Source organism: Chelonoidis abingdonii, chromosome 1, assembly GCF_003597395.2.
Source record: "Chelonoidis abingdonii isolate Lonesome George chromosome 1, CheloAbing_2.0, whole genome shotgun sequence".
Lineage (NCBI taxonomy): Eukaryota > Metazoa > Chordata > Testudines > Testudinidae > Chelonoidis > Chelonoidis abingdonii.
The window spans coordinates 368,657,471-368,666,796 of NC_133769.1; the positions used below are offsets into that span (position 1 = coordinate 368,657,471).

The 9,326-nt window shown below is 46.8% G+C and overlaps 1 pseudogene; it reads left to right on the forward strand.

Moving 5' to 3' along the window:
* The first annotated feature begins 4,460 nt into the window (after nt 1-4,460).
* Nucleotides 4,461-6,148, forward strand: LOC142046994 (olfactory receptor 52K1-like; annotated as a pseudogene).
* Nucleotides 6,149-9,326: the final 3,178 nt, after the last annotated feature.

A 9,326-nucleotide genomic window follows, 5' to 3' on the forward strand; every position in this document is an offset into this window, starting at 1 on the left:
TCCAGACAACCAGACTGTTCCTACCTTATCCACGGACCGGATCCTCACCGTCGCCCTCAACTGCTTCTCCACTACTCGAGCACATTACACCATGTGCCTCCGAGGTCGGTCGAACTGCGTCTCCCCGAGGCCCCTAGTGAAGTCACCGGTGTGCACTGGGCGTCAGGCGTCGCCGCAATCCTGCGGCCGCTAAAAGGGTCCGGACAAGGCTGATTTTAGCCTCAAGCCCACCCAGGGATGCCAAAACTGTTGCAGGCACAGGGTGGCCGAGGCAAGCAACAGTGGTTCGTTGCCAGAGTGCGTAGCGCCAATGAACACACACCAGGGTGGAGAAGCAAGCAAATTTATTTGAGATTCAAAGTGGTGCAGGGAAACAGATGCCTTGTCATAAACAGATAGCTAAGGGTTAATGTTTCTTTTACCTGTAAAAGGTTAACAAAGGGAACCAAACACCTGACCAGAGGACCAATCAGGAAACCGGATTTTTTAAAAGCTCAGGGAGGGATGTTTGGGTCTGTGTCTTTTGTCTGTCTCTCAGCTATGAAGGGATCTTTCTCTCTTCAAGCTTCTAATCTTCAGTTTCCAAGTGTAAGTACAAAAGGTAGAAGACAATAGACTTATTTGTTTTTTTGATTTACATGTGTGTAGTTGCTGGAATGTTTAATTGTATCTCTTTTTGATAAGGTTGTTTATTCATTTTTTCTTTTAAGCAATTGACCCTGTATTGTCAACTTGATCAGAGACTATGTTTATGTGTTTTTCTTTCTTTTATATAAAACTTTCTTTTAAGACCTGTTTGAATTTTCTCTTGGGTAGGCTAAGGAACGAAGGAAGGAATTCTCTTTGTGTTTAGATCTACGGAGGGTGGATCTGAAAGCCTCAGGGAAGAAGGGGGGCGGAGAGAGATACTTAATCTCTCGGTGCTTGTGTTTCAAGGACTTGAAGCTGTATCTTCCAGGGGAAGCCCGGGAGGGGGTAAAGAGGAGACAAGGGGAGGAGGTTATTTTCCTTTGTTGTAAGATTCGGGGCATCTGAGTCTTGGGGTTCCCCAGGGAACGTTTTGGGGAGACCCGAGGGAGTCAGGCCCTGGAAATTCCTGGCTGGTGGCAGTGATATCAGATCTAAGCTGGTAATTAAGCTTAGAGGGTTCATGCTAGCTTCTCAGTTATGAATGCTAAGGTTCAAATCTGAGTAGGAAGCTACGACGCCTCAAATCAAGCAACCCTACACAAGCGGCTTTTCCCTTTTTATAAGTTTTTTTTTCTCTTTCTTCTTTCTTCCCCCACTTTCTTCAACACACGTGGGAAACTCTGTAGGACACTTTCTCATTACATGTGTGTACAGCACCTGGCATGATGGGGATCGGTTTCCAGGCTGAGGCCTCTCAGCACTATCCCAGTGCAAACTAAAAATAACATAAGGCAGCTGGCTGCGGAGTAAATATCTGTGAGGCTGTATTGCCTTTTCTAACTCCTAAGGCCTCTCCCTGTGAGTGGCGTTCAGTAGCTAGCTTGTATTCGTAGTGACTGTGGACTCTTCAATATTCAGCCAGAGAGCAGCTGAAGTTGAGCTGTCCAGCCAGGGTGACCCTCTTGCGTAGCCGGTGAAGCTACTCCGGGCACTAATGGACTCCCCGGGGTGGATACAGCCTCCTAAGGGAAGTAGTGGAAGGTTCATTGCTTGGTCTGTTTAAAACAAGACTGGGCAGAACACTGGGGAATATACTGTAGTGATCAGTTCTGCAATGGCTGAGGGATCTTGGTATAGGAGAGACCGAAAAAGGCTTTTCTATCTCTCATTCCCATGATGCAGGAACAGTTTCTTTTCTCCCAAGACTGAAGAGAAAGAGTTAACTCTGTCTGATGCAGAGAACAAAGTGGAAGCAGAGATTCCCCTGCTAGGAGGAGGCGAGTTCTCTCACCTTGGCTATAAATTCAGCAAAGGCAGGCAGCTCCGGCTGAGCGTGTGGACCTCTCACAGCCCGTGAGGGAGAGTGAGGCCCTAGAAAAGGAAAGGAGCACTGCAGGATTCTGGTAAGTTCACCAATGAAATCCGAATTGTGTGCGCAAAGGAATTGTACTGTTCTGTAGTCACAGACGGGTCTGAAGCAGAACCTCAGATCCAAACACACCCACATTCTGGGCAAGTTCAAAACCTGATCTAAATTCTGCTGCTGTATATTTTAATTTCCTGTTTCATCTGCAGTTTTGTATTGCTCCCCACCTGATCACACTTGGTTGCCTATTGCTAGTAGCTATGGTCTATATTTAGAATGAATGATCTGGTTTTCACCTAAGTGAGTGATCTGGTTTTCAATGGGAGCTGATGGGTGTTCAGCACCTCCTAAAAATCAAGCTATGTGCCCAAGCGTGGATGAAGACAAATACTTTCAACACCCAAGATTGAAAATGTGGTGCCGAGTGGCTCTTTAGAGGTTTCACAGGCAGATGACTTCTCTTGCCTTCAGCGTTGGTCTTAGTTCCTTTCTATTAAAGTGCCTGGATTCTGACAGGGGTTGTGGAATGCAGTTTATGTGAAAGAGACTATGCGGATTACATCCGAGGCTCACTTTTTTTTAAAACTTGGCCTTCCTTTCTGAAGGCATCATTTGCACTTTGAAATAACTGCCCCCACAAATCAGGTGTATAGGGGCCTCCGTGGCCAAGGTCCTGCTGGCAGATCATTGAGGGTGCAAACAAAGGTGGAAAGTCCTGAGAGCTAATGACGGGATGGAGCCAGGAGATATGTGTTAAAATTCCTCCACCAAATGATTGGGAATTTGGGGGGATTTTGTACGTACTCTAGATATTGAGAATTATTGATTGTCAGATAGCACTCAGAATGTGCAAGGCACTGTATAGACACACACACTATCTCACACACACACACACACTCACACATGCATGTGCACACACAGAAACTTTTCTTCATAAACATTAAGCCCTCTGTAACATACGGAGGGGGAGATAAAGGAATATAAACCAAAATATGGACCATCTTCCCCTGCCATTATATGCATCTGTTATGTTAGAGACATGCATATCAGCTCTACCCGATGGTCCATTGTTCCTTGGTGGAGTGGGTCTTAAGGATGGGTGTGAAGCAGGAATGGGGAGTGGGCTGGTTCAGGGGGTCTGCTCTATACTAGGGAGGCAGCGTGGGAAACACAGACAGGTGGTTGCTCCATCCCTAGCAGAGTGGAGGGGATAGGAGACAACACAAGAATAGAAAAGTGTGGATCAGTAAGGAGACAAAGCTGTGAAGGACTCTGAAGATGAGGACAAGGACCCTGTGGAGGGATTTTGTGCTTTGGAGGTGTGAGAAGGGGCATGTGGACCGGAGTGGAGGAGGTTGGCAGTGTCATAAGTAGATAGGTAAGGTAAGGGTTAAGTTTCTTTTACCTGGAAAGGGTAACCAAACATCTGACCAGAGGACCAATCAGAGAACTGGATTGTTTAAAGTCAGGGGCGGGAATTTGTATACTCGGGGTCTTTTTTGATTATTGTTTTTATATTTCTTTCTTTTTTTTATATAAACTTTTCTTTTAAAACGTGTGGAAGTTTCTTTTCCTAGGAGGCAAAGGGAAGGGAAAAGCCAGGCTGTGGGCTATTTCCTATTGCTTTCAGGGAAAGAGCAGGCTACGGGGAAAGAGAAAAAAAGAATCACCTCTGTATCAGGTATCTGTCTCCCTCACGAAGGCAGGCACGGGAAAGGCAAAGCCAAGCTGTTGGTATTTTGCATCTCAATTGTCCTGAGGGTAGAGAACGCTTATCTCTTGGGAAGCAGAGAAACCGGTTTCTGATGGCAAGACCAAGAGGCAAAGGAAGGGGGGGAAGGGTTTTTCTCCCTGCTTTTAGCAGCATCCAAGGGATTTGGAATCTGGGTGTCCCCCAAGGAAGGGTTGGGGACACCAGAGAGAGGAAAGGGGGGATCAGGCCCCATCAATTCCTGATCTGGTGGCAGCGAGAATATCCAAGCTGGTAGTGAGCTTGGGGAGTTTCAGGTAAGCCCCCAGAAGAGTGGAGTTATGGAGATGGAGGAGAGTTTTTGCTTAGCGTAGATAGTACGTGGTAGGGATCTTAGGCAACATTATTTGGAGGGCGATGTGACACATTGCAGGTTGCGAGGGGTCAAAGACATCTGCCAGGTTGTAGCCCTGAGTGACTGCGCAGGTTGCAGAATGTTGTCAGCATGTGATAGAGATCGGGGAGGAAGAGGGCTTGGCTACACAGGCAAGTGAGTGCCAAATCCCCCTCCCCTCCCTACTCCCCAGCGTAAGAAGAGAGTAGGCTGAGGTCAGGGGGTTTGAATATGTTTTTGTGGGCTGGGGCGCAATCCGGGTTGATCTTACACAAGCGCCTAAACTCTCCAAAAGCAAAATATAATTTTGAAAATCTGTAAGCTGCAGATGTTAAATGAAGTACGAAGTTCATCGTGTCTCTCCCAAGCACTCAGGTACCATGGTGAATGGCACTGAAAAGAAAGAAACGCTCTATGCATTAACACAGGAAAAGGTAATGCAAAGGTATCTGATGCAGGAAAATTGGAAAGTCTTTCTGAAAAAAAGAGTCCTTCCGCGCTGGCGCACTTCACCAGACCTGAACCCAATTGAGCCAACTCCAGAACCTGATAGAAGTGGCCTGTTTGAAATATGGAATAGAGTGGTAGATTTTTAAGGCAAGAAGGGTCCATTATGGCCATCTAGCTTTAACTTCCCTGAAATACCACAGGCCAAAGAACCCACCCGATAGATTCCTGCCATGTAGCCCGGTAACTTGTGGTTGAGCCAGAACATCTCTCTGAGAACATCCAATCTCTATTGAAAGACCCTGAGCCATGGAGAACTTACTAAGCCTCTGATGGTTCTCTTGAACTGGTTAATTCTATCTTAATTCCATTTAGTTGCAGTTGAATCTTAATCACAGTTTGCACTCTGAAGGCTTCGACTTCCAGCCACTAGAAATTTGTTATGCCTTTGCCTGATGGATTCAAGAGTCCTGTTAGTAGCTGATATCTTATCACTTTGTACTTACATCCCTGCATCCAGGCTTTTCGTTAATTTGAGCTCCTCGATATTTACCACCCATCAATGTTTCTATCAGCTCCAGATCCTTGTCATCCTGTTCCCAAAGGAGTTTGTAGCCCGTGAGCCAGACACTTGTGTATAGTGTCTGTTCAGCCGTCTCCTATGTTTTATTGACAGGACAGACGTTGATGTGAAACTTGCAGAGGATGCTCCTGCACGGCAACCTGTCAGCTCCCAAATGGCACCGGCTCTGATCCAGCCATGTTCTTCTGATGGGCATGCCCGGGCTGGAAGCTCTGCCCTCTGGATCTCCATTCCCTTCTGCTCAATGTTCATCATGGCCCTTCTAGGAAACTGCATCCTCTGTATGTACTATCAAGACAGAGCCCTCCCTACATAAGCCCATGTTCTATTTCCTCGCCATGCTGGCCGTCATCGATCTGGTTTTTATCCACAACACTGCCATGCCAAAAATACTTGAGCATCTTCTGGTTTAATTCCAGGGAGATCAGCTTTAATGCCTGCCTGGTGCAGATGTTTTTCTTCACTCATTCTCCACCCTGGAGTCTACTCTCCTGCTGGCCATGGCCTTCGACAGGTAGTGGCCATCTGCAACCCCTGAGATATGTCACCATCCTGACCAATTCAGTGATAGCAAAGATCGGGCTGGTGGCTTTGGCCCAGGCTGTTCTGCTAGTGATCCCTCTGCCCTTCCTCCTCAGAAGGCTGCCCTTCTGCCAGGTCCCATGTCATCTCCCATTGCTACTGTGAGCACATGGCCATGGTGAAGCTGGCCTGTGCCAATACCAGGTTCAATAACATCTATGGATCAATCGTAACTGTCTTCATTGTGGGGCTGGATCTGATTTTTTCATCTCCCTATCATATGTCAAGATCCTAAGGGCTGTCTTAAGCCTGGCATCCAAGGAAGAGCAGCTCAAGACTTTGGGAACCTGTGGCTCCCACCTTTGCGCCATCTTAGCATGGTCTACACACCAGTGTTTCTCTCCTCAACAATGCACAGGTTGGGGCACCATGTTCACCCCACAAGTACACATCCTGCTGGCCAGTTTCTATCTCCTCTTTCCTCCCATGATGAACCCCATTGTGTACGGTGTGTAAAAACCAAAACAGATTCGTGACCGGGTGCTTCTCTGTTCCGAGGGGAAAAGCATCTAGGCTGACCCAGCAGGAGGGGCTGCTGAGTGAACCAGGAAGCAGAGGATGCAGGAGAGTTTTCTGAGTAACTCAGACAGCATGGTTTGTGGGGGCTTTGTGTACACTGGGATGGGAACTCCACCTTCGACTCACAGGGAGCCATACACACGACACCTACATAGAGCTTAGCACTGCTGGCCTGGAAGGTGATCTTACCCATGACCTTGTCCTCACTTGGCCACATGCTGTGGAGTGTGAAAGCTGGAAGAGGAATGTGAAAGCTCCTTGCACCTTCTCGCCCTTGCTTTGCTTTGGAACATCTGGCCTTATTACTGATAGTACCCGCACAAGCCATGGAAATGCTTAGCTGAATAAAAGGAACAAATGGAGTATCTGCCCCTGACATTTCCATCAGCTCTGAGATGTCAAAGCAACACACCACAGGGCCATTTAGGCACCCAGATATAGTGGCTGGATCCCCACTGGGCTTTCTTGTCCCAACGTGCCACCATTGGAAGCTGCTGTGCCAACAATTTTCTTAGGGGAAATAAGGAAAAACTGGCCTTAGTTGTGAGTCTGAACATTTGAGATTCGGTCCCCAGTAGTTTAACCCTACCACACAGCAGCACAACGCACAGCTCGAAGGTGCGGCGGGGGGAAGAATGTATCTGCCTCAAAGAGCCACCTTTAAACTTCCCAAATCCTTACAGAGGGACTCAGGTCAAAGTATTAAGCTTCACTTCTGAGACTGACAATAAATAATGAAACAGATGTTGTGTCTCTTTGTGTGCCTGGGCAATGCGCTGCTGTGCGTGCCGTGTGTGTGTGTGGTTAATGAAATACTTGGGAAAAAGTCTTGCTCTATATTGCTATCACCTTTGTTCCTTTTGCCTAATATATGCTGGATAGCATATAGATATATATCACATTCATAATCTGTATTATCTGCACCATATATATACTAGTAGTATGCATTAACTACCAATAATATTAACCACAAATATTGTAGCAAAAGAAGTAGATAAGTTAAAAAAAGAACTAGATAAGTTCATGGAGGATAGCTTCATCAGTGGCTATTAGCCAGGATGGGAGGGATGATGTCTCTAGCCTCTGTTTCCAGAAGCTGGGAATGGGCGACAGAGGATGGATCACTTGATGATTCCCTGTTCTGTTCATTCCCTCTGGGGCACCTGGCACTGGCCACTGTCGCACCTTTAGTCTGACCCACTATAACCATACTTATGTTCTTAACAGTGATATCGTCAAAACAGCCTATACCATAATCCTGTTCATTCACTTAAACTTAGTATCCCATAAAACCTTGCATTTACTTAACTAAACCTTTGGCATAAGCAGACGTGAAACTTGTCAAAATGTGTAACTTCTAAAATCATATATAATAGCAGCTGAAATTTGTTACAGCGGGAGCGCACCGTCAGTGTAAGGTGAATGCAACATAGCCCCACGGGCCAACTTTTTGGAGACTGGTATCATATTGAACCTTATTCCTGCGCCATATTAATAAACCTGACTGGCATTGGTTATTTGGGCTCAAAAGTATATTTCATAACAATATAATGAACCAAAGTGTCGTCAAACAATGTAATTGATCAACAATTCCAGATAGTTTGAATTACCATCCATAGATATCACTGCAGAGATCCTATGGCCCATTTTCCCTGGAAAACTTCTGATTTCTGACACCCTATGGGGAAGCATAAAGAGAAATGGTCCCTCGGCCTCCACAACAGAGCTCCTGCCTGAGGCCCTTTCCCCATAGTGCCAGGGGTCACAAGTGGAGTTTGAAGGGCTATGGGGGGCACTTCCCCCCAAACTGCATAGGTTACTAATGAGGGGTGCATAATATAAAGGTTCAACCGCCTCCCCTGAACAGCCTGAGTCATAGCCCCCACCCTGGGCAGGCCCCTCCCAGCCTCAAGGCACCTGGCCCCGCCATGTACACCTGGGAAGTGGACAGTGATGAGGAGTCCTGTGCCAGGAGCCAACCTCAGCCCCCCTGCTGGTGTCCCCGCCCAGGCCAGAGGAGCCCAGCTTCTCCAGTGGGTGGCAGAGGGCAAAGCGGAGCTGCCGGGGTGAGTGAGGAGAAGAGGCGGCCCTGAGAAGAGGTGGTTCCCAAGTGGCTGGAGGGTTCATGGTTGCTCCTGCTCAGGGCCGCCGCACCCCATGATCTGTGGCTGTTGGGTCCTCTGGAGTATCGGCCCTGCTGCCCCACAGGGACTGAGGAGATGGGGCTGGGCAGTGACACTCTGTTTCCAGCTGGACAATGCTGTGATCTGGACCCACAGAGGTAACAGCCTGGCCTGGCACTAGTGTGTCCCTCTGCCTAGCACTGTGTGTCTGTGTTATCATGAGAGATTTCAGTCTGGGGACATATGTTTTGGCAGAGAGACAAACCATGATTAGGATAGGGCAGTCCTATAAAATGATCTCAATCGCTTGCTAAACTGGGCTCACTTGAACAACCTGCAGTTGATTACAACTAAATCCGAGATTCTGCATCAAGGAACCAGGTCCGTATATCACACTTACAAGATGGGGGGCTCAGAAAAGAACTCGGAGTCATGATGTATCAGCTGTACATGAAGTCCCAGCGCAGTGTGGTGATGGAGAGAACAAATGGCCTCCAATGTATAAGCACTGGATTCTGTCTGGCTACTCCATTGTACGTGAAAGGTTAGTTTTGGGTGTTTCCAGCCTCACATCACATTTTAGTAACACATTCAGTCACTGCTTGTAGACAGAGGTTTCCTAAAGAGTTTATTGAACTAGCTTAAATCTTCATTCCATAAAACAAGCATGTAAAAGTGCTCATGTGGGATATAACCCTGGAGAGGAGAGGCAGTAGCATTTATATGAATCTTAGACAGGGAGCCTGGAAGCAAGTGAACTTAGATTTCAAATGCTCTGATGCACAGAGATATTAGATGGGTTCAGTTAAGTGGCTTGTTTAAATATTTTATGAGTCTTCTCTCTCCCACTTCTTCTTGGAGACTTTTCTTTGGATTTTTTCTTGTTGGTTTTTACTAATATAAAGTACAAATTATTTGACGACACCACATTTTACTCTTTATTTCTGGAAATAGAACGCAGCTCAGATCTCATATTATTTTAGCCCTATATA